The sequence below is a fragment of the Anguilla anguilla genome, chromosome 3 (assembly GCF_013347855.1).
Source record: "Anguilla anguilla isolate fAngAng1 chromosome 3, fAngAng1.pri, whole genome shotgun sequence".
Taxonomy (NCBI): domain Eukaryota; kingdom Metazoa; phylum Chordata; class Actinopteri; order Anguilliformes; family Anguillidae; genus Anguilla; species Anguilla anguilla.
Window position 1 is genome coordinate 38,770,085 of NC_049203.1, and position 26,618 is coordinate 38,796,702.

General features: G+C 38.0%; 1 protein-coding gene across 3 annotated transcripts in view; it reads left to right on the top strand.

Annotated features, from left to right (window-relative positions):
• The first annotated feature begins 621 nt into the window (after positions 1-621).
• b3galt1b (UDP-Gal:betaGlcNAc beta 1,3-galactosyltransferase, polypeptide 1b) overlaps positions 622-26,618 on the top strand; it is a 126,947-nt gene continuing 100,950 nt past the window's right edge. For 2 of the 3 annotated variants that reach the window (XM_035407917.1, XM_035407916.1), the window contains exon 1: positions 622-700. The gene's annotated coding sequence lies outside the window, so the exon portion shown is untranslated. Of the gene's footprint in view, positions 701-16,193; positions 16,269-26,618 lie in introns of all 3 variants that reach the window. The other variant, XM_035407918.1, reaches the window with a different exon arrangement.

Genomic DNA, 26,618 nt, shown 5'->3' on the forward strand with positions numbered 1-26,618 from the left:
AAGCTTGTTTAAAGCTTGAGCTAAAATGGCTAACATTTTTTGTTGTAACTTGGCCTCATTTGTATATCAATACTTTTAACGACAGACATAGATTTGGCCATTTTTAATTAATGACTTACTGACAGTGCTTTGTATGCGTGAGTTACATTGTCTTTTTGTACGTTGAAAACGTTTTTTGTTGAGATTATTTGATAGCCTAAATATAACAACTTAATAGGCTACTATGCAAGACTTGAATTAAAATGTTTTTTTTTTTTTTTTTAAATATATATTTTCAGTACAAAACAGTGCGGTAAATATGCAAAAAAAAAAAAAATCAATATCATGCTTGTTCAAAGTCACAAAGATTTGTTTTCTATTAACTCCCAAAAACAGCTGTTTCGACATAAACCCATGCGACTTAAACATGTGTTGTCTCGAAATATATTTTCCAAAAGTCAGGAATGTAGAGGAATTGCCCGTTTCAAACAAAGACAATCTATCCTGCTACATAAAGTAGCGTAATTTCTATCAGACGGATTGGCTATGAATCCGTACCGATGCCCCTGATTGGACGATTCTCTTGTCAGACTAAGCGCCTGCCCCGCGTTCCGCTATTACGTTTCCTCGATACACATAGCCTTTCGCCCAGAGACGCTGATCAAGGGACAGTCATAGCATCAGCGCCTGTAGTCTTGGTGGGATGGAGACAATACAACTGGTAGGTTCGAAATGTTTACCATTGATGCAATTGCTATGTATTCTCCGCCTCGCATCAGGACCGGTGCAACGGGAAGCATGGGAATATTTTTTAAGAGGCTTTCGATATAACCTTCACATTCTCCAGTTCTTCGATATTGTAAATGAAACTGGGTCTTACTGAGTCAAACAGCTGGCTACGTTTCCATTGATTGCTGTTCTTCTTAGGCGGATTTCGGTGTTAAATGTTTTAGCGAACCATTTTATCCAGTTTCCTCATGTCCTCCACAGGACGCGTACTCTGGGCAAACACTGTGTTGGACTTCGTATCGATGCGGTGTTTGGCTACCTAGGTGAACGTATTGTAGCCTCTCTGCATATTCTGTTTCAGTATCTCACAAATTATTTTGTGAAGCATAAAGTAGTTTAGCGGTATTACGAGAAAGAGACATACTTTGCCATGCTAAGAGGTCATTCCCTCCAGCACTGACTGGATTAAAGGGGAATCGCACTTAATTAAAAGTGGTTGTTGCTTTAGTTATCAGGAAGGATTTTAAAATTAAACTTAACAGATACGTCATACATGACGGGCAAAGTGAAAACAAATTGTAAATATTACTTATAGCCATTTGGAATTTGCAGGAAGTCTATTTCGATAAGTTCAATGGCATAGCCTGTAGCTTACCTACGATCATTTTTTATGGGACAAAAACGAAATCTAAAATTAATATTAGATTGATTTAAGCCTTTAGGCTTTATAAAATATGGCAGTGACCTGACTAATTAGTTTTCCCAGAGTTCATGTAGCGGAGCTGTAATTAAACGTGTGCGAAATAATAGAAAATTGATTATTCACTTATTTTAAAATGTGAAAAAAATGAAATTTATTTGTTTCTTTTATACGAGCCTTCTTGAGCCACGAATGTATTTTTATGGGTGAAGCGTCTTCTGGAAATAAATACTGGTAACTGATTTCACAGTTGTTTCACTGTATCCTGGTGAAGTAGCCTACCTACACTGAATTTCATACGTGTTTTTCGGAAAACAGACGAAAGTCATTTTTTACAGAAAAAGGGAGAACATCAGGGTCCTTTGAAAACAGAAGGCACTGAAATCTAATGCATCTGCTGTTTATATCCCGAGATGTTGCTCAGTCAAGCGTGCTTTTGTTCTGAAGCGCAGATATTCCGATGTCGAAGGTTTGCCATCCCGTAGCTCACTGTCGCATGCTCTCTTTTCATAACCGGCACCTTCTCCCGTATGCCGTTAAATATCTTGAATAGGCTATAGGGTATGCTTCTATACTCGGAAAATAACGAAAATGATGACCGAAATTATACATTAGCTTGTGTAACTATGCATATAAACAACTTAACAATTAGATTAGGTCCACCGAAAGTATTCAGATCAATATAACTTCTGTTTACAACACCCTGAAGACTTTTCGCTTAACATCAATACCAGACGAATAATTAGGTTCGATTTAGAATCCGTTTTCAGTTTTTAACATTTAGTAAGGAAAATACTTAACATTTAAAATTAATTTTATTTTCTCTGTATATAATCCTGCCATGTGTTTTTAAGAAGTGCATTGCTATTCTTCAACTCAGCTCACAATTTATTGATGTGTGTTCTTCTCAATACCACGTGACATCTCCCTTAAATAAGCAAGAAAGAGGCAGGTCATTTAAACAGAGTGGCATTTTTGGGAGGTAGCTATTTAGGATTTAAAATCTTCAGGTTCACTGATTGGCTAATGCAAATTTCATTGCCTCCTAAGACATTAAAAACTCACCGCCTGACTATACCATTGACTATCATTTTCAATAATTAAATATGCCTGTAACACTCAAACCCAACTGGTGTGCTAGAATGTCCTGTTACCTCCAGCAATGCCTACTGAGACCATGGAGCCTTAATATAAATTAAGTATATAAATTAAGTATTTTAAAGTATACAGGTGTTATACAGTGCAGTTCATAAGTATTTTGACAAAGACACATTTTGTTGTTTTGGCTCTACTCCACAGCATTGGATTTGAAAACAATTAAACAATCAGACTGTCAGCTTTAATTTAATGGTATTTACATTCATATCAGGGGAACCTTGTTGGAATTGCAGCCCTTTTTATACATAGTCCCCACATTTTGGGGGACCAAAAGTAATTTGAACAGTTGACAGCTCAGCTGTTTCTTGGCTAGCTTTTTGTTGAATCATTATTAGTTCATGCACAAGAAAGCTAACAACAGGTCGAGAGTTGATTCTAAGCATGCAGTTAGCATTTGGAATCTGTTGCTTTTGTCTCTCAACATGAGGACCAAAGAAGTGTCAATGCCAGTTAAGCAGGCCATCATGGAAAAATCTGAATAAATAGCCAAAAAATTGTGTGTCAAAATCAACTACTTGTTACATTGTTAAGAATCAAGAACACACTGGTGAGCTCTGCACCGGCAAACAACCTGGTAGACCACAGAAAACCACTGTAGTGGATGACTGACCTATACTTTAAATTGGGAAGAAAAAACCCATTTTACTTGTCAAACAGATCAAGATCACTCTCCAGGATGCTTCACATAGATGTGTCAAAGACTAAAATAAAGAGAACACTACACCAGCATAATCTCAGTGGGTTCACTGCAAGATGCAAACCATTGGTAAGCCTCAAGAACAGAATGACCAGGTTAGAGTAGGAAAAAAAAGTACATGAAAAAAAACTGTGTTTTGGAACAGACTCTTTTGGACAGATGACATGAGATTTAACATGTACCAAAGTGATGGAAAGAAAATTGTGGAGAGAGATAGGAATTGCTCGTGATCCAAAGCACCCCGGGTCATCTTAGAAACGTGGAGGTGATGTCTTGGGCATGTATCACAGCCACTGAAACTGGCTCACTTGCCTTTATTGATGTTGACTGCTGATGGCAGGAGCAGTATGAATTCTGAATTGTGCAGAAACATCTGTTCAGATCCAGCCAAATGCCTCAAAACTCATTGGATGGTGATTCATCTTGCAGCTGTACAATGACCCCAAACACACTGCTAAAGAAACCAGGGGGATTTTCATGGCCAAAAAGCGGGATGTTCTTGACTGGCCAAGTCAGTCACGCAATCTGAATCGACTTGAACATGCATTTCACTTGCTGAAGACAAGACTGAAGGCAAAACGCCCCAGAAACAAACAGGAACTGAATATGGCTGCAATACAGGCTATTCAGTGTATCACCAGGGAAGATGCCCAGTGTCTGGTGACATCTGTGAGTCCCAGACTCCAGGCAGTCATTGAATGCAAAGGATTTCCAACCAAGTACTTAATATGATGACTATTTAAAATTATGTTAATATGTCCAGTTACTTGTGGTCCCCTATAATGGGGAGACTATGTAAAAAAGGGCTATAATGACTACAGTGATCAGTGGATGTCGATGTTAATACTCTAAAGTTAAAATCCAATGTGCAGAAGTCCAGAGTCAAAAAATGTGTCACTGTCCAAATACTTATGGACTGCACTGTATATAAAGACTCTGATGTCTTCAGTGTTCATAAACCAGTTGACTCCAGGGAATATTTCTTTTTTTGAGAAAGAAAAATAATTAGATGTTTCAATGGAATTATTCAAGGTCCAGCCTCACAAGGCAAAAATACTTACCAAACAATCATATATTTTCAGCAGATAAGAGGTGCATGTTCTTTTACAATATTGGGTATTATTTCTGTAAAAGAACTGGATACCTCTGCAGAAACATGGTAATAGGATAGACCAAATTGCTTTATAATTCAGTACTTTGCACTCGGATCTTATGAAATAAATTATTTGGGTAAATTTATCTATGTCCCTTGCTCTGCACACTTGATTTAAAATTCCAACATATTTCGCTTTTTTTTATGACAGCACCTGAACGTGTTCCGAGTGTGCGTGTTTCTAGGCTTTCTCCGTGGTAGGAGTGATGCTCTTTTCACAGTACATTTTGCCCTTTTAAGTCTCAATATTGACATGTTTAATGCAGTGTGATGACAGAACACGGCACTGCAGAATAGAATCTTGCGTGGGAATCTTGCAGAGAAGTGCTCTTTTCCAGATCTAGAGATATATCTCTCTGGCTGTATCTCCCCCAGGCAGGCAGCTCACGAGATTTAAACTGGACACTGAACTCCCATCGTTATCGTGTCTCTAACAAATATAACAAATATGTTTTATTTCAGTTTGTTTATCTGCGATCGAGGTAATGACTGGGCCATTCATCCGTGCTAAATGAAAAAGTGTAATTAAATACCAAATCGATGGTGAGTTTTGATAATGACCCTGACAGGCCGCTGCAGGGATATTAGATTTAAATGACTGAGAGAAATTCTGAGGATGGAGGTTGTGCAATGCTAGTGCAGACAGAGCAGAACTCAAGTACAGTGTCCCTGAACTGCAGAGTTTGGCATCTTTTCAATGTTTCCGAACAGTGGGGGGTGTAAAGCCGATCGATTCGCCTCCTTAGGAGACCTCTAAGTCGGGGCGCCATCATTAATATCGGTACAGGTTTAGATCATATCGATTTAGTATTGATTCTAAGCCAACTATCATTTAACTGTTCTTTTACTTCAAAGAAAATAAGGTAGTTCATCTTTTCTCTTTTACATTTATTTCAAGTAAACTGACAGTGGCATTTTCTCCCACATAGTTTGTGGTCTTTATAATTTATAATACCAAAATTTTGCACATTGACAGCTCTCTTAATTAGATGTGCCAAAATGTAGTTAGTCACACAGTACACAGTACACCATACTGAAGTATTGTCAGTGGACGTGCACGTTACTCTGTGTACAATTCAGTGTATTTAATTCCTGTAAATAATTAGAATCTTATTTACTGAAGAGTTGCATACCTGCTCAATAGCAGATACAGACAGACCACTGATAGTGTGAAGTGGCAGATGTGGACCCCCCCCCCCAGGAATTCCCATCCATTGTTTTAAAATTATTTATTTTCGATAAATGTAAGGTGCTACTTGAAACTTTACATTTTGAAATGTAATGTTTTCTCTTATTCTCTCACTTTTAAATGTAAAGGTGTATTACAGCTGGCACTGAACATCAGTTATCTGTCACTGCTGCATTTACTGTTCAGTACACATCTAGGGATGCTTTCCAGCCACTTAGGGCTCACGTATCAGGTAGAGGTTAAGCCCTGTTGCTGAGAGTAGTGTAACACATGTAGCACAGCTCAGGTCCTTCCTCAGGTGTACACTTTAACTCTGAAGTGGTATAGACATTTTCCATAAATACCAGTGACCAGGGTTCAAAATGCTCACTGCAGACATTACTGTATAATTGCTTACTTAACCTCTGGAGTGGAGTTTTAGGTGAAATATATACTGTATACATAAAGTGACCACCTTAATGTTTGGGACATATTGTTTTCTTGATTTTGTGGTTAAATTGCACATTCTCAGCTTTTATTTAAGGGTATTTTTATACACTTTGGTTTCACCATGTAGATATTACAGCCCTTTTTATACACCCCCCCCTTTTTCAGAACAGCATAATGTTTGGGACATCATAATGTCATGTAAATGAAAGTAGTCATGTTTAGTACTTTAGTCTCATGTCCTTTACTTGCAATGACTGCTTGAAGTCTGTGACTCATAGACATCAGCAGGTGCTCAGTAGCTTCTCTGGTGATGCTTTGTCAGGCCTGTACCTGAGCCATCTTCAGCACCTGCTTGTTTCGGGGGCAAGTAGTACAGCCTTAAGTTTTCTCTTCAGCATATGAAACGTGTTCAAGTGGATTCGTACAGTATAGGGTGAGTGACTTGGCCAGTCAATATTCTCCAGTTTTGGCTTTGAAAAACTCCTTTGCTGCTCTAGCAGTATGTTTGGGATCATTATCTTGCTGTAGGATGAAGTACTATCCAGTGAGTTCGAAAGCATTTGCTTGAACTTGAGCAGATACTGTAAGATCCTCCTGAAGTGTTTCTGATTTGTCTGATAGGTGTTTTTTCTTCATTATGGTGAGAATTTTTTATTATTTGGATTGAATTATTTGGTCATCAACATTAGAGTTCTTCCTTGGCTCAAAAGCTCACCAGTGCTCTCTCACTTCTCCTTGACTTTCATTGCCACAGCTCTGGCCCTCATGTTGACAAATGCTAATAACAGACTCCAAAGGCATTCAAAAGCATAGAATCAAACTGAAATATTAAAACTGTCTTATACCTGCACTAAGGAAGCAATTGAACATACCTGACTAATCAGAAACACCTGTGAAGCTATCTGTCCTAAACATTATGGTGCCCTAAAATGCCATGTATAAAATATGCTGTAATTTCTACACGGTGAAACCAAAATGCGTGAAAAATTATCCTTTAATAGAAGGTTAGAATGTGCACTTTAATCACATGTGAAGTGTTTGATCACAAATCTAAAATTATGTCGTACAATCAAGAAAAATCAAGAAAAAATATAAATATTTGTCCCAAACAAATTATATTTGTATATGCATGCAGGATATAATTTATGTGTTATGAAAATTTTTGCATGTTTGAGGTATAACTTAAATGTATAAACTAATGTATATTTTAAATAATAGGTACAAAATAATAGAAAAAATATTAACAAAGGATTTTCTTCTGACGTGTTCTGCAGTGTACTTTAATACCCTTTATGAAAAAGAATAATACACAAACTGGGAGAGGGGGTTTTAATCATCACAGTTTGCAAAGACCATAAGTAGTGATTTGCTCTACAAAGGTTGTTCTCTTTCTCTGTGGTCATCAGTATGGAATGCAGCACTTGACTATTAGATTAGAATGAGTTAACAGTGTGGCAGAGGCCGTTTGGGGCATGATAAAATGGCCTACATAGAAGAGTAATTATTATGTGTTGTGCCTATTATATATTGAATCACCGTTGTCCTTTGTTTTAAAAAGAACCAAATACAATTTGGATTGAGGTACAACGTTTTCAATGGGCATAACCCATTTACTTTAGAGAGATCCTATTAGCTATTGATCTGTTTTGTATTTTTCGTCTTTCGTCTTGTATTTGTCGTCTTTTGATAAATAAAAATAAATCATTATATTTCAGAACTGCCTGCTCTAGTGATAGATTTCTTTTCAATTATATATGAATCCACAAAACATGGAATATTTTGATCTGTAATATTGATCTGTATTCAGTCGCACTTTGATACACCAGTACAACTTATATATGAAGTACATGTATTGCCTGTTATCCACCTTACATACTGCTTTCTTTGAAATGATAGGTAATATTAACTTTATATTTTAAATGCAAATATTTAATGACTAGAATATACATTTCCATATTTTCACTAACTATAGGCTGTAGTGTGTTGTTCTTAATGTTCTTTAGTACAGTAGTGCTTTTGACCTATGTTTGCCGATTGTGTTCTTGTGAGAGTGCATGTAAAAGAAAACCAGGGATGATCTGATCTGTGAATCCCCAAAACCGCAATACTAGGAGAATACAGGGTTTCCCCCAGAAAAGGTCTTAGGCCCGGTGCCAAGTGTCTTTTTTGACGGGGGCCCGGCGCGGGCCAGCGACAGACTGATGGCAGCATTAAGGTAGGGCCCTAAAGTTTCTGTGATAACGGAATCACGGACGGAATCGCGGAATTGAGAATTTAAAAAAGCTATAACACAGATTCCATAGGGCCCTACATTAAGTCAGTGCTAAAGCTAACTGGAAATTTGAAAATATGACTACGTAATGTGAATGTTGTTAAGTCATTTATTCAACACACATTAAAAAAAATCAACAACTATTTACAGCATAGCAGAGTCTTACAATGAATCTGACAACAATGCACAGTCTTGGAATGCTGTGTTTTCAACAACAACAAAAGAAATTAAATTAAAATAAATAATATCAAAGTTTTTGCACTCTAAAAAAACTTGTATTCAAGTCCTGATTGGCTACTGAATCTTATAACAAGCCTTGGAATGCAGGGCACATTTAAATAGGGATGGGAAACGAGAACCGGTTCCAAGTTGTCCTATTCATTGGAATCGTATGCCTCCGTGCTTATCGATTCCGAAGCCAGCATGTTTTTACGACAGCTGCACATTGCAAAACAATGACGTAACGCCTTGGGGGAGGCACGCACGCAGGCAGCCTCTCTCAGGTGTTTGCTTTGGACGGCAGCTGTCACAACAAATTCGATCCAGGCTGCCAGCCTTGATACATTCTGTTGCGATAAAGATTCAGTCTTCAGATAAAGACAACTCAGCAATTTCTCTGCATTAACGGGTTATTTTCTAGCCTGAAATGCGATTGTATTACTAAATGGCTACACATGTCATGTAACGTGCAAGTAGTTCGCTATCTCCCTGGATATGAAGTAAATGTTTTTAGCAATAAATAATAATAATAATAATAATAATAATAATAATAATAATAAATGCGATTTTATCTATGGAAATAGCTACACAGAAAGGCAAAATAAATGTTGTGGTTGCGATTGCCGTCGTAGATGTCAGAAGGAAATGTCACTGACAAAAAAAGCTTGCTCTCTTTACAGCGGTTTGGGCTGGAAATGAGCTGTAAGAGCGGGATATGCACAACACTGCCTACTGATTGGCTACTGAATCTTACAACAATGTACAGCCTTGGAATGCTGGGCACATTTCAACAACAACAATATATCTATGTATCTGTGTTACTGACTGTTTGGCTAGCTAGTTAGCTAAATGTTAGTTAGCTAAGTTAGCTAAATGACCACGTTGTCTTGCACATCAATGTCATCAAGCTAACCTTATTAATAAACAAGTGAAGTCGTTAATTCGATGGCGATTAATAAATCATGTAATGTTACAATGTATCAAACGTTACATTCATGCTATTAGTTTAACGTTACCTACACACTGCTTAAGTTAATATAAATATAATGTACTTACCGATGAGATGAAGTGATAACGCAGTTTGTAACGAGGTTAGTTAGCCTACTAAATAATAAATTGTGGCTTGCTAGGTAACGTTAGCTTGTGATAGTTGGAAGCGTCAAGTGTTTAACGTCACTCCACGCACAATGAGGGTAAAGAACACTGATCTCAGACCTGCTGTTCTCCTATAGTGCGTTCACGTTTTAACCAACAGATTTCGCTGGGGAGCTTTTCAAACGAGCCACCCCACTGTAAACGTAGTTTAAAAAACATTAAAAATACATTTTTTTTAAAAATTCCCCGATGCTTAGGCCCGGCGGGGGGCCAACTTAGGCCCGGCGGGCCGCCAGGCTTGCAATACACTGGCGGAAACCGTGGAATATTAATCCTGTTTTTTTGCGTTATGCATGTGTTTTCAGTATGATATGAATATAGTCAAGAGGATAACATTTCTGTCCATAAAGATTTTTCCTCAATCAACTATCTGTGCTAAGGCAATATTCCAGCCCACTTAATTAAACAGTGATATTTAGGAGTGAAAAATTTGCTCTAGGAGTCCATAGACAATGCATTTTAAGGTATATATGCATGTTATGTTTCTCATTTTGTGTACTGTGTGCTGTTTGTTATTTCAGAAAGCCTCATGTCAACAGATTAAGGAGAAATATTTGACTAGACTCGTTAATGCATTTCTCCCAAATATCTTATGGAGATATACTGCTATTTTTCTGCTTAAACTGTTGTTTGTCACTCCTTGAGGGTATTCTCTGCTTTGCCTGCAACCAAATAAAAATATTTTCTTCTGGCTGCATAATAACATACTCGGTATTTCTGCCTTGTTTATACCTCATCTTTAATGATGTTTGGGTTAAGACGTGGGAGAGGACTTCAGAACAGTCTTCTTCTGCCTGATGCATTTTTTTTCTTTTACATGTTTTGCTAGATGTTCTGGGTGATTATTCAGGTGCAGTTATAAAAAGAGGTAGCCCTTTTTGATCTAGCCACTTGACGGTTTCAGCCAGGGACGTTCTGTGGCCCATGCGGGCCCGTTTCACAGTTCTATCATAAGGCCCTCTCCTCTCTTGTCATCGCTGCCCCACCAGCCACTTGCTTATGTAGGTCTACAGGACACTAATTTCAACACCAACAGAAGCTTAAGGGCAAAGGCATATTTATTTTTGGTGTAGCGTAAGAAATTTTGTGGAGCCTACCCCATTGTATTTGCATAGCATGGATTCTAGCAATTAGTTGTCCCCGCTGACCATTAACAGCATCTCCGTTCCTCCTGAATATCAGGGTCTTGATTTCCTCCCAGTTCACTCCCATTCATTTTTGGGACCTTGCCGAAATGAATAGTTTTTAAGCACGAACTAACTACTAAGGATAGTAGATTGATAAAAGAAAGCACTAACATCAGAAGGTCTCTGTTTTCAGAACTGATGTATGTTACATTTTTTTACTGACACTGACTTATAAAAGAAAAATAAGATCTGGCAAAAAGGTTTTGTTGTATTAACTAAGTGATTTATCCTTGTACATGATAACAAAGTAAATCAAATTATGGCTTGTTGTATTTTTATGCTGTAGCAAAAATAGCTCCTCTATTTATAGCTATCCTAAACCTGAAAACAGCTTAACAGTTTACAAAATCTGATATCTTTAAGAAAAAAAAAACATTATATTGATTTATTATTCTCCATAGTTAGTTTGTGTTTTTGAACTATTCATTTTGGCAAGGTCCTGCTAATGAATGGGAGTGGCAGCTGGTTTGCTTGTCATCATGCTTGCAAATACTAAGTGGTTGGCTTCACAAAATTACTTATGTTGGATATACCAAAGTGGAATATCCCTTTGAAGTAAACTCTAAGCCTTAATCATAAAACCTAAAGGTGGTGTGTTTGTTCTTTCAACCATTCATTACTGGAATTTTGAAAAGATGTATTTCAAAAAACAAACCACATATCCACATATTTAATCTTTGTTTGCATTCAGGCTATGGATTTCCATAGCTTTTGGGAAAGGCAAAGGAGACGTAAAATTCCCAAACCCCACATATTTTTTTAAGGTAGACTGATCACTCACACTGGCCTACTCTCCTTTGGCGAGTAGCAAGCTTAATTTTCAGCCCTTTATATTAACATTTTTCAAAAATGTGCATGGGCATTTGGGGTACCTCTGCTGTTTGGGGCCTGTTTCATTTTATAACTGTTGAAACTGCCACGGCACGCCTCTGGTTTTAATTTTGGTTGTAGCAGGTGCATTCTCCGTTTTACGTTTGTCATGTGTTTCAGAGCTCTCTTCTGCGTTCAGCAGCTGCCTGGCTGTACACTGTGGACATTCCTCATCCCGCATTCTGTCCTCAGTACAGCTATCCCTTTATACTGTGGATGCTTAAAGCAAGGAGATTGAAATAGTCTTGTTTGTCTGACATGATATACCCTCATGCATTTATTGTCAAAGAGTTCGGTTTCCCAGACAGATCTGGAGCCTACTGGTCTGGCTTCAGTGCTCTCTTACAGGAATGCCTGATGTGCCTTTTATTTGCGCTCACTCTTTGCTGCTTCACACTGTCACGTTTGTGGAGCGCGTGCATAACGATGCCATTGCACTCTCTTTCGAGTGGTTGGTCCTGAAGTTTTCACCTGGGGGAGGGGTGAGGGGGTCAGGGCACTACTGATTTTGAAACGGCATTTTTTTTTTGTCTCCGTGTCGGTGGAAGTTCTTCACAGTACTGCCAGCGTACATCAGAGACATATTAAGTTCAGTTTGAAATGTGAAGTAGCATTGTGCAGTCTGTTTATCTTCCCCGTGGCTCCACCGTAACCTTCTTTCCGTTGACTGCGGAGCTCTACGGGATCTTTGTGCAGTCTCGTTCAGTGTGACGCCTACAGTGTCAGAGGTCTGGCATGTGGGCCCTATGGGGTGCGTTTCTATGCAGTGCTTCCTGACTAGTTTCTCTCCCTCTGCTTTAGCTTCTCGTTGTGTAAAAATAAACCAGCTTTTTGATATAAAGGTTTAAAACTAGGGTCATTCAACATTAATGGAATACAGTGTGTCATTCAGTGACAGCTGGAGTTATACGTTTGGGCAGTATTCAGATTTTTCACCATCATGCTGTCCTTGAAAAGTACTGGGGTAAATGGTGTAGGGTTGTCACGATATCCGATAATATCTCATGTCAAGATATTTGAAGATATCTCTGATGTGATTGTCTATGGCTACAATAATTAAAATCCTAATTATTATTAACTGTTTTAAGGATAAAATATGTGCAAATGTTTTCAAATAATAAGATTAATTAGAAATTACAGGTGAGTTAATATGTCAAAATCTGAGTAACCAAATAATTAGTTATTCACATAAAAAGTCAAATCTGTGCGGAGCGTCCTTTCTTTAGTTTTATGTTGCCTTGCAACAACGTCCGTATGCTTTGTTTTTTTATATTTGGTTGTTATTATTATTTGCTCTCTTTTTAATCTTTGATTATTGTTATTAGTATATTGGCCATTTAGTTTATTAATGGTGCCAGTTATCTGATGCAGAATCATATCCTTGATAATTGAGGGAGATGTAACGAGACACACTTACCCTCGGTGGTTGAAGTCACAAGGAAGTACTTGTGTGGGTCTATTTGTGCTACTGGTACCGGAGTGAGTGTTCAGCACTGCCAGAAACATTGCCACTCCATTGTATAACCTCCTAAAACCAGAGAGTGTTAACATGATCTTTTTCCTGGCTAACAACACAGAAAACTAGATCAAACACAGAAAATATCAAATAAGTTTAGCGTTTAGCTTGGAGAAAATTCTAATTTTAGAGTGTTATGTTATTTGATTTGATTTAATGTTACTAAAATGTTTTTATTCCTTAAAGGAACACTATGCAGGATTTTTTTGCCTTGCTGTGGTCCTGTGTGTACAATCAAAAAAGTTTTCTTCTTCATCTTCACCTCAGCCTAAGTACCTGACTTTGGACATTTAGGTACCTAACGTAGATAGCTGGATAGCTAGTGGTAACATTACTGACTGGTCCAACAAAAAAATGTGCCAACTACACATGACTTTTCAGCCACTTTGTGAACTTCAGTTGTCACCATTGAGGAAAAGCAATTCCAAGGTTGACTCTGGTTTTTGAATGAGCCCTATTGGCTTGTCGTTTCGTTTTGCTGTACTTGTGCCTCTACCGTTGCAGTAGCTAGCTACAAGCACTCTGATCCCACCCCACAGGCTCTGTAGTCACACCCTCCCCTCAGTGCTCAGAAGAGAGTGTCATGTCCAGAAATATCCCAAACACTTTTTAGAAGAAGAAGTACAAGCAGATGAGCACAGATTCTGCTAATGTTCACGCAGACAGAGACTGCCACTGCATCATAGATTTGACTGAACATTGTTATTTTGTAATATTTTCAAGGTAAATATCTTGCAAAGTATGCCTTTAATTGCTAAGCTGTTTTTTTAAGTGTTCATACATAGTTAATATAAAGTTCAATTAGGTTTTTATGTATTTAAGCTTGTTTTACAGTAATTGTTATTTAATATTGCCTTATTTAACTTAAGCTACTGGTCGTTGTTTGTAGTTGAGCACACTGTCACTAAAGTAACTACCGTAACATACGTAAGCAAAGTAAGCAGCACTAAGGCTATTCAAGATCAATGCTTTCACCAGGGCATATATGATCATTACTTCTGTAGATGTTGTCATAATTCCACTATAATATAAAAACAATAATAATAAAAATAAAATAATATTAAATATTACCATATTTCTTAAAGGCATATCAATGATATGAACAGGATATCATGACAACCTTAATATGGTATGCTGTTTTGACATTTTTCATTAAGTTATAACCAGTGGCAGGGCTGTGTCAACGCTTAAAAATATGTTATCTTACTGACTTGATTTGGGTGACAAGATTGAATAAAATTTATTTTACAAAAAGCTGTCAAAATGCCTGCATGCAAATGAAAAGAAAACCTAGTTACTTCTGGCATAAACAGCATATAGCTTAGCTGCTTAAATAGCTACGTGGTATTTATGGTGAATTGGTGATGTATGTCAGCCTTAGCTAATATTAGCTAGTTCATCTAGCTGGCAAACATTTACTACACTAGTACTTTAGGAAATGTGACGAAAACACTTGTCCTTTTACATTCTCACTGTTGTTGGGTATTAGGTTTTAGTGTCCATACCTGTGTTTTACATACCTCTTACCATTACTACACACCTGCAACATAATTGAGTACATATCATCATCCCCCTAACCAAGCATAGATACGCACCCCAAAAAGAACCAAAAACAGCCAACCAAGTCCAAACTCACTCTAAAAAGAGCCTTTTCTATTCTTGTTCAGTAATTACAACCGATATTCACAAGATGAACTGGAGAAGCATTAAGAACAAGCATCACGACAAGTGAAATTGCTTGATTCACAGAGTAGTATCGCATGTGTTGGCAACTTATTTTAGATTCTAAAGATAATGACAAGTAGCCAAGAGCATGAATACTAATACAGTATGCATGGGCTTTACTTCTTATTTTAAACAGAAAAGTTCTTCCCAATTACATTCTTTGCTTTGTCTAAATATTAAAGCATATCTTGTCAAGCAGGGTATTACAGATATAGTGTTCTGAGGGGGTGGGGGGGGGGGGGGGGGGGGGGCTTATAATCATCTGATAGTAAAAATACATTTTCTACAATTTTTTTTTTGCTGGTGGTGACATTTTATCAACTCCCATGAAATGCTATTTTGAGTTCATCTTTTTAAAATGATCTTATACTTTAAATATATTTAGAATGCTGGATTGTGTTCATGTACATACCATGAAATAGTTCTTGCTGCTGTTGTAAACAATGGCGGCAATATAATAAGAGATTCTGTTTAAGGTAACATTAATGATTAGTGTTATTTTTGAGTGTGGTTCATTTTTGATTCGGTTTTGGAAATTAATCACAGTTTTCGGTTTCAGTTTCTTTTTTATTTATTTATTTTTTAAATTTAGAAATATGAATTTACCATGTAATAATGACATTTGAAATTCTTTCTGAATATTTTTTATTGAAATGTTAAAAAGTAACTTAAATAACTAAAAATTTCCAATTTTCAAAGGCTCCAATGCTGTGACCAATGTTACAGCAAATCACTTGCATAAATGATCACTTTGGTCTTTGAAAACATAATTTCAGGTGTGTATTTCATTTTTTATTTTTTGACTTTATAATTTATCTCGCTTTTCATATACCATTGGCTCTGGGAGCAAAGAGATTTTCTCTTTGGCAGGTGAACGTTATACCAGCCTACTTCACAGATTCGTTTGCTGGTTCCTTCACTGCTCTTGTTCAGACTCCCGCGATTGAGAATGAGAGTCATGCTATGACTGTTTCCGACTTCAGACTCTCGTTCACTGTCTAAAAGGATGTATATCTGCCTTTTCACTATCTTTTTGGTCTAGTGCTGATGGCCCTTGGCCCAATGGAGTCTTTTATTCTTGTTAACAGCATATAGCATAGGCTTTTTCACAGATGCACATTCTTTTGAACCAGAAGATCGTAGTTGCCGTTTTACTGTAGTCAGGGGAACTGGTTTCTCTCTAGTTGTATTGAGTTCTTCCTGTACTTCCTGTAGGGCTTCTCTTGCTAGGCAACACAAGATGTTTGTCTACTGCATCTTGATCTTCAATCGTCAGCTGGAACCTTCTGAGTATGTACTAAACACTGCATCTGGAAATCTTAAGCTTCTTAGCATTTTGTCATTGGGTTTAACCTTCTTGCCGCAATGTTTACTTGGCTTCATACATCAACTTTAGTTCCTATTTTACTTGCACTACAGGCTAATGGTAATAGGCTGCCTGTAGTTCTAAAAAACTTAAGGTAGATGAGATTTCTCTCAATTTAATTACTTTTCCGCCTCCCTCCCACCCCTTCACCTCCCACTTTGCAAAATGATTGGGCATCCAGTAATTAATTAAATTGTAATTAAACCCAAAGGAGGCTATTTCGAGGAAAGTTGTGTTTAAGATTACTTTTAAGTGATCTGAGACATGACTTACGATTACTTTAATACTTTTATATTCAATAAATGTGCATATATTAACTGAATTATTCTCTACCTAAAGTTTTTTTTTTTTTTTTTTAAACAGGTTGTATTACAGGCATTTAGCAGACACTCTTTTCCAGAGCAACTTAAATATATACTGAAGCAATGCAGGATAAGAACCTTGTTCAAGGGTACTCAAACCTGTGTCCTTTAGGTTACAAGGTCAGTTCCTTACCCATTATACTACACTGCCGCCTTTGGTCGCCTAATACTTTTAGCCCGTACTGTATGTCCTCTGTAGGTGAATTCCTACAGCATACTGTTGTTATGCTCTTCAGATGTTTTTGCAACATTGAACCTACATTTAAAAATAAATGTATCTGGGCGTGTTTTTTCTGCAAGTTGCTATGTAGGATTTACTTGCAAATAGGTGGCGCAAGTTACAAAGTCATTTCCAATCCACAAAGGGTTCATTATAACATTATAATCTATAGGCAATTTTATTAAAAGAGAAGAATATTTAGCTGTGTGGGCAGTTTCTAATGAATGTGTGAAACACATCCTGAGAAAACATATAATCTTTTGTTCACATTTTATCTAGGTGACATTATATCAGGCAATCATGGAGCTGGGCTAAGCTGTAAACCAGTTGGTTTTAATTTTACTCAGACACTCAAGTGTTCATCATTGTAATACAAAGACGTCAAGGGGGAGGGAGAGTGGGAGCTTTATTGGTATAAAATCCATTGGGAAATGCATCCTGAAAACATATTTTCGTTCACATTTTATTTAGGCTACATTACTAAGCCGTAAGCCAGCTGCTTTTGATTTTTCTCAGGCAAGTGTTCATCATTGCAATATGAAGACACTGGGGAAGAGACAGTGGTAGACCTGCAGCGAGTGTAGAACTCATTGCGGGCCCAGTTCCTTCTCGGCCCGGTTCCGTCCCGGATTCGTTCTGCCACTGCTTTTAGTTCAGGAACTGTTGCTTTCGGTCACACCGAAAGGAATTGCTCAGAGAGCACGCCCCGCTGAAGCGGATCAATGCTGTTGTTGGCTAATGGTTACTACAGAGCCCAGTGGTGAAAACTGTTAAAGAGGAGTAGCTGCAGCTTCAACAAAAGGCAAGTTCACAACTTACTGAGAGCTAACTAAAGGAATGAATCATTACATGGAGGCGAATCAGTACATTTTGTTCATATAAATGATTCGTTCAAAAAGAATGAATCGTTCAAGAATGACACATCACTACTTGAGTGGTGGTGACGTGACTTTGGCAGAATGTGACCGCTTGTGGTCGTTCAGTGTAGCAACTTGTCAGCAATTTACTTTACTAAAGCACGTAACTGCTTCGAAATTCATGTTTGAGATATTAACGGATGTAATTTAATTTGTGGAACAAAATGTGAAACTTGGTTCAGCTCATATTCACTAGAGACCTTATTTTCTGCATAAAACCCAGTGGGGAAAAAGGCATTGGAAATCTTCAGAGGGAACCCATGGCTCATAAATGCTAACTCACTTCTGAGTTTTAGGACTACAAATGGTAACATGCTTTGGTCGAAACTGTGTGGATATACACAGTGGGCACAGTGGACGTACTACTTTCATTTCTTTTTGGGAGAAAACTGCCCTATTAAGGTTTTATTTACAATGTGGGAAGCCATCTGTGTGTGATGTGGGACAAAAGGTAATGCTGTGCAATTGTCACATTCTTGTCTAAAATGTTTATTATGCTACTGCGGATGATAAAAAGGATGATAAACTTGCAACTGACAATTATACTATTTGGCAGTGTTTTGCAAAGAGATTCTGTTTAAGGAATGTGAAGCGAAGGTTCCACAGAACATTAAGCTCCTGTTTGTTGTTCCTGTGTGCTGCAGTTTATCATGTAGCATAACTTAAACATGCAGCTCATGTGAATATTGGCAGTGCCACACATGTGGAAAGACTGTTTCAATTAATATTTTCAAGAAATCCGAAGAGCATGACAGTATTGAAAAATGGTGCAGAGTTATTGGTTTAATACCACTGCATACAGTGTTCCCAGTATACCACCCAGTCCTATAACCCATGGTATGATATTACTGGATATTGGCCCAACCTTAACCAGGGTTTATTGATTTCCCACACACATGGACAATGTATGATTACTGAGATCTGAGGAGTTACAGCCACAACAGTGAAACTGTGAAGTGAAATTCATCACGTGCTTGCGAAAATTATTTGCAATTTGAATTTGAGTTTTCCCCATTGTGAAACTGACACTTCTGTTGGCCTGCCGAACACAAAACTGGCTTGGTCAGGGTACAGTTCATGATTGTTTAATGCTTTGTCTGCAGTGTGGAACGCCTAATCATATTCATTATTAGTGCTCGCTGGCTGCTGCAGCTGATTTGGGAGAGGGCACACAAGCCATCCTCAGAATCATGTAATGTCGGCCAGCCAGTGCTTCTCATAACAGAAATCGCATCACGTTGCACAGACATCGGTGGTGGCCGACTGAAACCCTTCCGTCCCTGAGTGCTGCCAGTGCTAATATTGCATTGCTTTCCCAAGTTGATGGCCACAATTAGCACTTACACTGTCTGAATTTGTAACCAGACCATGGGGTTAAGGGACTAGAACAGTACCTTAATGTATGAGCCACCCAGTAGCCCGTCAAGGGCAAGAGATTTATGTACTCCGAATGTGCTGTACTGACCGGCAGCATCAGACACATTAAATTCTTCACATGTGTTTACTTATTAGTGAAGCAGCATTTCCCAATCCTGTTCTGAGGGGTACAATGTTTATGCTGTTTTCCATTCCAGCGGAGCTCTCAAATAATTGGGTTTGATTGAGTCGCTTATTGAACGCTGATCTTTTAGTTAATGACTACCAAAAAGACTAAATGAATTAAATGTGTCGTTGTGGGACTGTTTGTGCTAATGGAAATATAAATACATTTAATGAACAGTTTTTTGTTAATATCTGCCCCTTGGAAAAGTTCTGGTTAGCCCAAGCATTTAAAATACATTTATGCAATTCATTGTTGAAGGTCCAAATGAAAAGTCTTCAAAAATCAATGAAGTTCAATACCTTTCTTTGTCATTTATTTGTTAAATGTACCCAAATAATTTGAAATAATTTAAATGTTGTTATAGCCAATACATTTCAGAAAACCTACATCTGTGAAACAATACATTAGCTGTGAACTGCTGATACTTGTTCAATGATGTAAAAGACAGATCAGCATAAAATGAACAGCTTAATAAAACCCACAGTTACTAAAAGCTCTGTCTTTTAGGCATAGGGTTTGAAAATGATATCTGAACCCTGGGGGCTCCAAATCTTTTCATCAAAGGGGCATTTTTCAAAACAATGGGCCAAACAGTCAAAATAATTCCATTGATCTATCAGTGTGATTTAGATAACTTTTCAGTCACTGTGTTGGGTGCACATGGTGAGAATGGAGGTTAGGGTTAGTCTGAACAGGCAGGTTCGGAAACATTAGCATGTGAACTGAGTAGAGTGCCGAGAGGCTGGAGACCTTGGTCTTTTAATCAGTGCGCTGGTCATTTCTGTTGTTGTGCAGAGTGACCACTGAGGGCCTTGGTTTGAAAGCTGCAGCAGGCATTGAGTCGTATTTCATATAGAATCATACTGAATTACATTATTTCTGTTGATATTGATGGTAGAAAATTTCAAATTCCTGAAACATAAAATGAAATGGGATATCCTTTCCTTATGAATATAAATGGCGGCCTCTTAAGAAGTTGTGTGAAATGGACAGGAAAGAACTATGTGAGGAGATGAGCACAAGCAGTTTTCACCTTTTAGTATTTTGATTATTATTGACGGTTTAATGAAACCAGTCTTTGGAACAAATATAAAATGGCTAATAACCTGGAATATTAGTAGCTGACTTGCATTCTGTCCATGGGCGCTAGTTCTTGGAGCCCTGATTAAAAAGAACCCTAGTGAAAGTGTCCTTGGAAATTAGTGCACAGTATCCTTCAGGGCAGTGATGCGCTGCTGGACTGTAATGGAAATTAAAGGGCCTACACACTCAAGCTGGAGTCATTCCTATTGCACCCATGGCAAAGCAAGAACTCCAATTACAAGGCCTCTGCAGTAGGTAGGCATGGGGAAATAAAAGTCAGGGAAAGTGTTTGGCTTGATGTATAAAGCATTTATAAATCAGTCCTCTGATGGCTATAACCTTGCAGTGCAGTGTTTCCCCTTCAGTAGCCTTAAGGGGGCACTGCGCTCAGCGATCGGGGTGGAATACCTGCAAACCCCCCCCGAAAAAGATAAAAGCCATCCATCATTTTGACAGACAAGAAAATGAATTGTTCCTATCACAAGATCATGGGTTGTGTCCAATAGACCTAATACAAACAAAATGCTGGCTGGCTGCATTCTGATGCCTGCTGAAAGGTAGGCCAGGTGTCTGTGGTGGAACTGAGAAGTTGCTGCCCCCAGAATTTGCTACGATAAGAGAGTGATGTTTTTGGGCAGGATAACTTTCAGTAACAACAGGTGCATTTTTATTGTAAGCAGAAGTCCAAGCTTGCTACAATGCTGTAAAAAGTAGGGTTTCCCCCTTCCTAATTTCCTCTGTTATTACACATTTGTCACACAGAATGGTTTCAGATCTTTAGATAAAATATAATATTAGATAAAGGGAACCTGAGTAAACACAAAACAATTTTTTTAAAATATTTCATTTATTTAATGAAAAAAGTTATCAAACACCCATATCATCCATGTGAAAAGTAATTATCCCCTTAAACTTTAACTGGCTGCACCACCTAGCAGTTTCCTATAATTTTATATCAGTCACATCACTGTGGAGGAATTTTAGTCCACTCTTCTTTGCCGAAATTCTTAAAATCAGATAAGGGTTTTTGAGCATGAACTGCTCATTTCAGTTTCTACCACAGGTTTTCTACTGGTCCAGATCAGGACTAGATCACTCAAGAACTTTAATTTAATTTATTTTCAGCTGTTCAGATGTGTTTTGGATCATTGTCTTGCTGCATAACCTAATTATGCTTCAGCTTCACCTCACAGACAGATGACCGGACATTCTGCTTAAGAATTTCCTGGTAGAGGCTCCTCCTGGTTCCTTAAATAATGGCAAGTATTCCAGGTCGCTGCAGATCTTTGGAGGCTATATATTTCAACAATTTGGACTTTTCTGGAATGTCCTATGATTGTGCCATTGTGTGCTTGTAGAAACTTTGTGGTGACTGTTTCACTCTGATGATGAGGTTCAGTATGAGTTAAGTTTGTATTAAACAGGGTTGGCTGCAGTCAAACCTGGCTGTATTCAATCAGCTAAATGTTATTATCAATTTAATTTGTTATCTTGGTTGATTGAAGGGCGGCACAGTGGTGTAGTGGGTAGCACTGGCTCCTCACAGCAAGAAGGTCGTAGGTTCGAATCTCGGCTTGGGGCCTTTCTGTGTGGAGTTTGCATGTTCTCCCCGTGTCCGCATGGGTTTCCTCCGGGTACTCTGGTTTCCTCCCACAGTCCAAAAGTAGGCTAATTGGAGACTTTAAATTGCCCATATGAGTGTGTGAGTGAATGGTGTGTGTGCACTGTGATAGATTGGCGGCCTGTCCAGGGTGACTGCCTCTTGCCCAATGCACGCTGGGATAGGCTCCAGCACCCCCCCGCTCATTATAAGTGGGTATAGATAATGGATGGATGGATATTGGTTGATTGAGTAACTAAGAGGGTGATATGGATGTTAACTTTTTAAATTAAATAACTGAAATAATAATTTTAAAAATGTGTTTTTTTGTTTACTCTTTTTCCCTTTTTTAATATTACATCTGATCTGAAAGCACTGAGCATTTGCAAATATGGAATAAGAGAGGAAATCAGGAAGGGGCAAATACTTTTTTTACTCTGTGAGATTAACTTTAAAATATAATAAAATTACCATGCTACGGCATATCTATGATGGACTGGCAATCTCACTGTCTTTATGGACTTTTGCCAAGGCTAGCCATTTGAGGCATGAATGTGTGTATGTGTGTGTGTGTATGGGTCTGCATGCTTGTGTGTATGTGTTGCCTTATTAATTAAGAATCACACAGGCCAAGAGAAGAGAGGGTGTGTCCATGGAAAAGTTCTGCACTTCCAGAAAGACTGAATGCTGTGATAATGCCTGCTTAATGTGCATTTTAAATTTGAAATCCCCCCACATTTTTCTTTTACTCTGAAACTGCCAAACTAAAGAAAATTCTTTGTTTATTATTTTTTATTATTAATATTTTATAGTATGCTATAAAGCAAAACCAAAGGCATAGCTTTTATTTTGTTTTCCTTGTTGGTGCTATGCTCCTCTTGACCATGTTGCGTTCAAGCCACCATGCAAATTAACCTTTGATAAAAAATGCAACATTCTGCCCCTACCAAAATAAATTTTACACTGTGTATATCTTTTTTCAAAAGGTCAGGATCAGTCTTTTTTATTCTGCTGGGGTAGTAGCCTATAGTGTGTGCTAAAGGTGCATTCCTGGATTGTTGGTAATAATTGAGCTTCAGTACAATGCTGGCTCCTTAGCCATGCTGGTTTGGTTGCTATGGGGCTGGGTGCTTAGCAATTACTCGTCGCTATGGCACTGTGACTTGCAGGTCTTCAGGCAGGTCGCTCATGGCCGATGTGGTGAACTTGCAACATCAGGCACCTCGAGGCTAGTCACTAGAATCAAGCTGTAGTTCTGCATTTTGCTTTTAGGCTAAAAGGCTACATTTAAAAAATGCTTTTTAATTAGAAAGGTTAATGTTAGCCTTTCCTATTTAGATTGGAAGAAACTGTGCACAAAATGGCAAATCAATCCCCTTTAAGATAAGAGTGCTTTGGATATCAAGCTTATTTCTGTAATTTGTTTTTTGCCTGCCTTACGAATTCCCGAATTTGGGAGTCCCGATCCATACCTCTGGTTCGGAAAGCTACATTTTCCCCGTGTAGCAACACAGTATTCCTTGCAGCATTTCAGAAACATCCCTAGAGTTGGATATGCAGATGTGACATTTGCTTCGCAAAATTACACGCAGTGTCTGCAAAACTGATTTCATGATGAGAAAATGCCCAAGATGGAGGAATCTCGGCCGTCCGGGTCTTTAAATGCTTCACCTTGTGTTCATATGGTTAGCACCCCGTCACAATAAACCCTTTCAGCCCTTTATCATTCATTCAGTGACCCCCAAGTTTGACCCCTTTGAGCGTGCATTCATACTTTCGATTTTACCGTATTGGACCCCTTCAACTCTGTTATGCTTGCAGTCCTCACATTGGACCATGTTTCAGCCACATTCTCACACTGTCAATGTCCCTGCATTGTCAAATTTTAAATGGACTCCAAGGTTGTATATGCTGCTGAAAATCTGCTTGTTGCTAGGCGTCGTTGGCATTGACAGTGGTAAAACCTATTCCCTCTTGTGCTTGCCTTGCTCGTTTGTGTAGTGCATATTTTTTTGTGTGTCATTGGTAAATGACATCGTACAGATTCAAAGCAAAGTGTGAGAATGTGTTGTGGAAAGTGCTCCCTTTGTGTAGCAAGCCAAACTATATCAAATACACTGTTTAATTTCAGGAACTGCTTAAAAACAGAACACTGGAGCATCCTTGACCCATTTGCCCCTCCGCAGAAGCTGCTTTGAGAAGCAGATCTCTCAGGTTTCATCGGAACACTTTCACATCATTGGCACTATGCATTGCTGCCTCAAATCTGTTCATTAAAGGCAGTACAAAAAATAATAAGCAATGGTTTTTATTTTCTATTTTCATCTATTTATTTGTCAAAGGCATTTGTACAACTTCGCTGTTGGCATCTTTTTTGAGCAGTGATTGGTTTATATTTTCTTTCGTGAATACTGAACATAGTCAATTGTAGTTCCATGCTTACAGTTTCAATACATTAACTCAAATGTAATGTGCATTTCTTCCTGGGGCAGCAGTGTAATGTAGTGGTTTGGAAACTGCGCTGTTAACTCAAAGGTTGTGGGTTTGATTCCCAGCTTGGGCACTCATCCCTTGAGAAAGGTCCTTAACCTGAATTGCTTCAGTTTAAAAAAATATCCAATAGTATAAATAGATTGTAAAATAAGATCTGTGGAAGTTGCCTTGGATGAGACTTGCTCCTAAATGCCTGAATGTAATGCAATGCAATGTGATTACAGTCAAACATGCACTGGAGGTTAGCCACATTTAACGCTAGACCGGCCAGAGCTGACGCCCTCGGGCGTTTGGACTTTAAAATGAAAATCACCTAAACACAGCTAATGCTTCCACAACCTTTATGAAATATCTGGGATTAAAATAACTGCGTTTTTAGAATTCAAAAAAATTGGCACATTAAGAAAATACAGGAGGTTTGTGCCATTTTCTGCTCAAAACCCTCCCTCTGGATAGTTGCTGAATAACATGGCCGAGGAGAGAAAAAAACATTCACACATGGGTACTTACCAACAGGTAAGTGCTGGTAGCCTTATGTTAATGTGTTTTTCTCTCCTCCAGCATGCAGACTAACTAGCCATTCTGATTTTGCAGCTAACTAGTGGTTTCTATCTTGCATTGTAGCCTCTGTAGTTCTGTTGATGTGTTCTGTGGACAGTGGACTCTGACGCATCACACTTGCCCCCTGAAGAGTGTTTCTGATCTGTTAGACAGGTGTTTGGGGGTTTTTCATCATTATGGTGAGAATTTTTTGGTCATCGACCATAGAGGTATTCCTTAGCCTACCAGGCCCTTTGCAATTACTGTGTTATCTTTCCTCTTAATGCTGTTCCAAACAGTTGATTTTGGTAAGCTTAAAATTTGGCCTGCTTTTTCTTATTTCTCCACTTCATAATGGCTTCCTAGACTTGCATTGGTGCTGTGATCCTTATGTTGACAAATGCCAATAACAGACTCCAAAGGCAATCAAAAGCCTAGAATCAAGAGTAGATACTCAATGCTCTCTTATACCTGCAATTGAACACACATGACTAATCAGAAACAACTAATAATAACAATAATCAGAATCATTTCTTCCAAACATGTTTAAATAGAGGATTATCTATGAAAAGTGCTGTAATTTCTAAATGGTGAAACCAAAATGTATAAAACATATGCTTTAATAAAAGCTGAGAATGTGCAAATATGAATTGTTGAAAAAAGTGTGTCCCAAACGTTATGGAGCTCACTGTGTTTCACAGTACAGTTGATTACTGTTTAACGTCTTTCACATTCAATAAGTAAGGTTGTTAAGATGAACTGAAAACACACAAGGGAGAGGAGCCTCTCCCACACATTTCCTGACATGACCTCATTTCAGCTGTAATAATAGGTTTTCATCCCAAATGGTGCAGACACAATTTTGCTGATATAAAGATAGCATTATGAGTAAACCTGAACATATTCCTGGTATGATTTTGTTCATGTACTATTGTGATAGAATTGATATGTTTTTTGAAGAGTTTGATTTCAAAATATGGTGATGAGAGATAAGTGATGTTGTATGTGTTTTTACATGAATATTGAAAATCTCTTGGGAAAGGGTTACTCCCCAAAGAAAACAACAATGACAAACCAATCTCTGCTAAAAGTATGTATTCTATTTGTAAGAAAATGGCTCTGTAATAATACTGGAGTGGTTAAGCTTAAAAAAAAAATTTTTTAAAAGGGAAAATCTGAATTTCTTCATAAAGCAGAGTATAAATGCAGACATTTCTTGGTAATAGTTGGGCACCAGTAATATATCAAAATGAAACTGAATCACTTGAATCACCATGTTGTTTCCTTCATCATTTTGACAATGGAAAAATATGTCTATAATTCTGTTTTAGACTCGCTTTAGTGGGAGCTTTTCTTATGTGACTGAACTTTTTAGTACATCCTTACTGGCAAAGTAGTGGATTTCAGATTTGACATTTTTTTTTTTCAGTTCCTTGAGAGAGAGGGGAAGAGGGGGAGAGAGAGCAGGAGAGAGCGAGAGATGAACAATGGTGTGGTTAGAGAGAAAAGGGCCCAC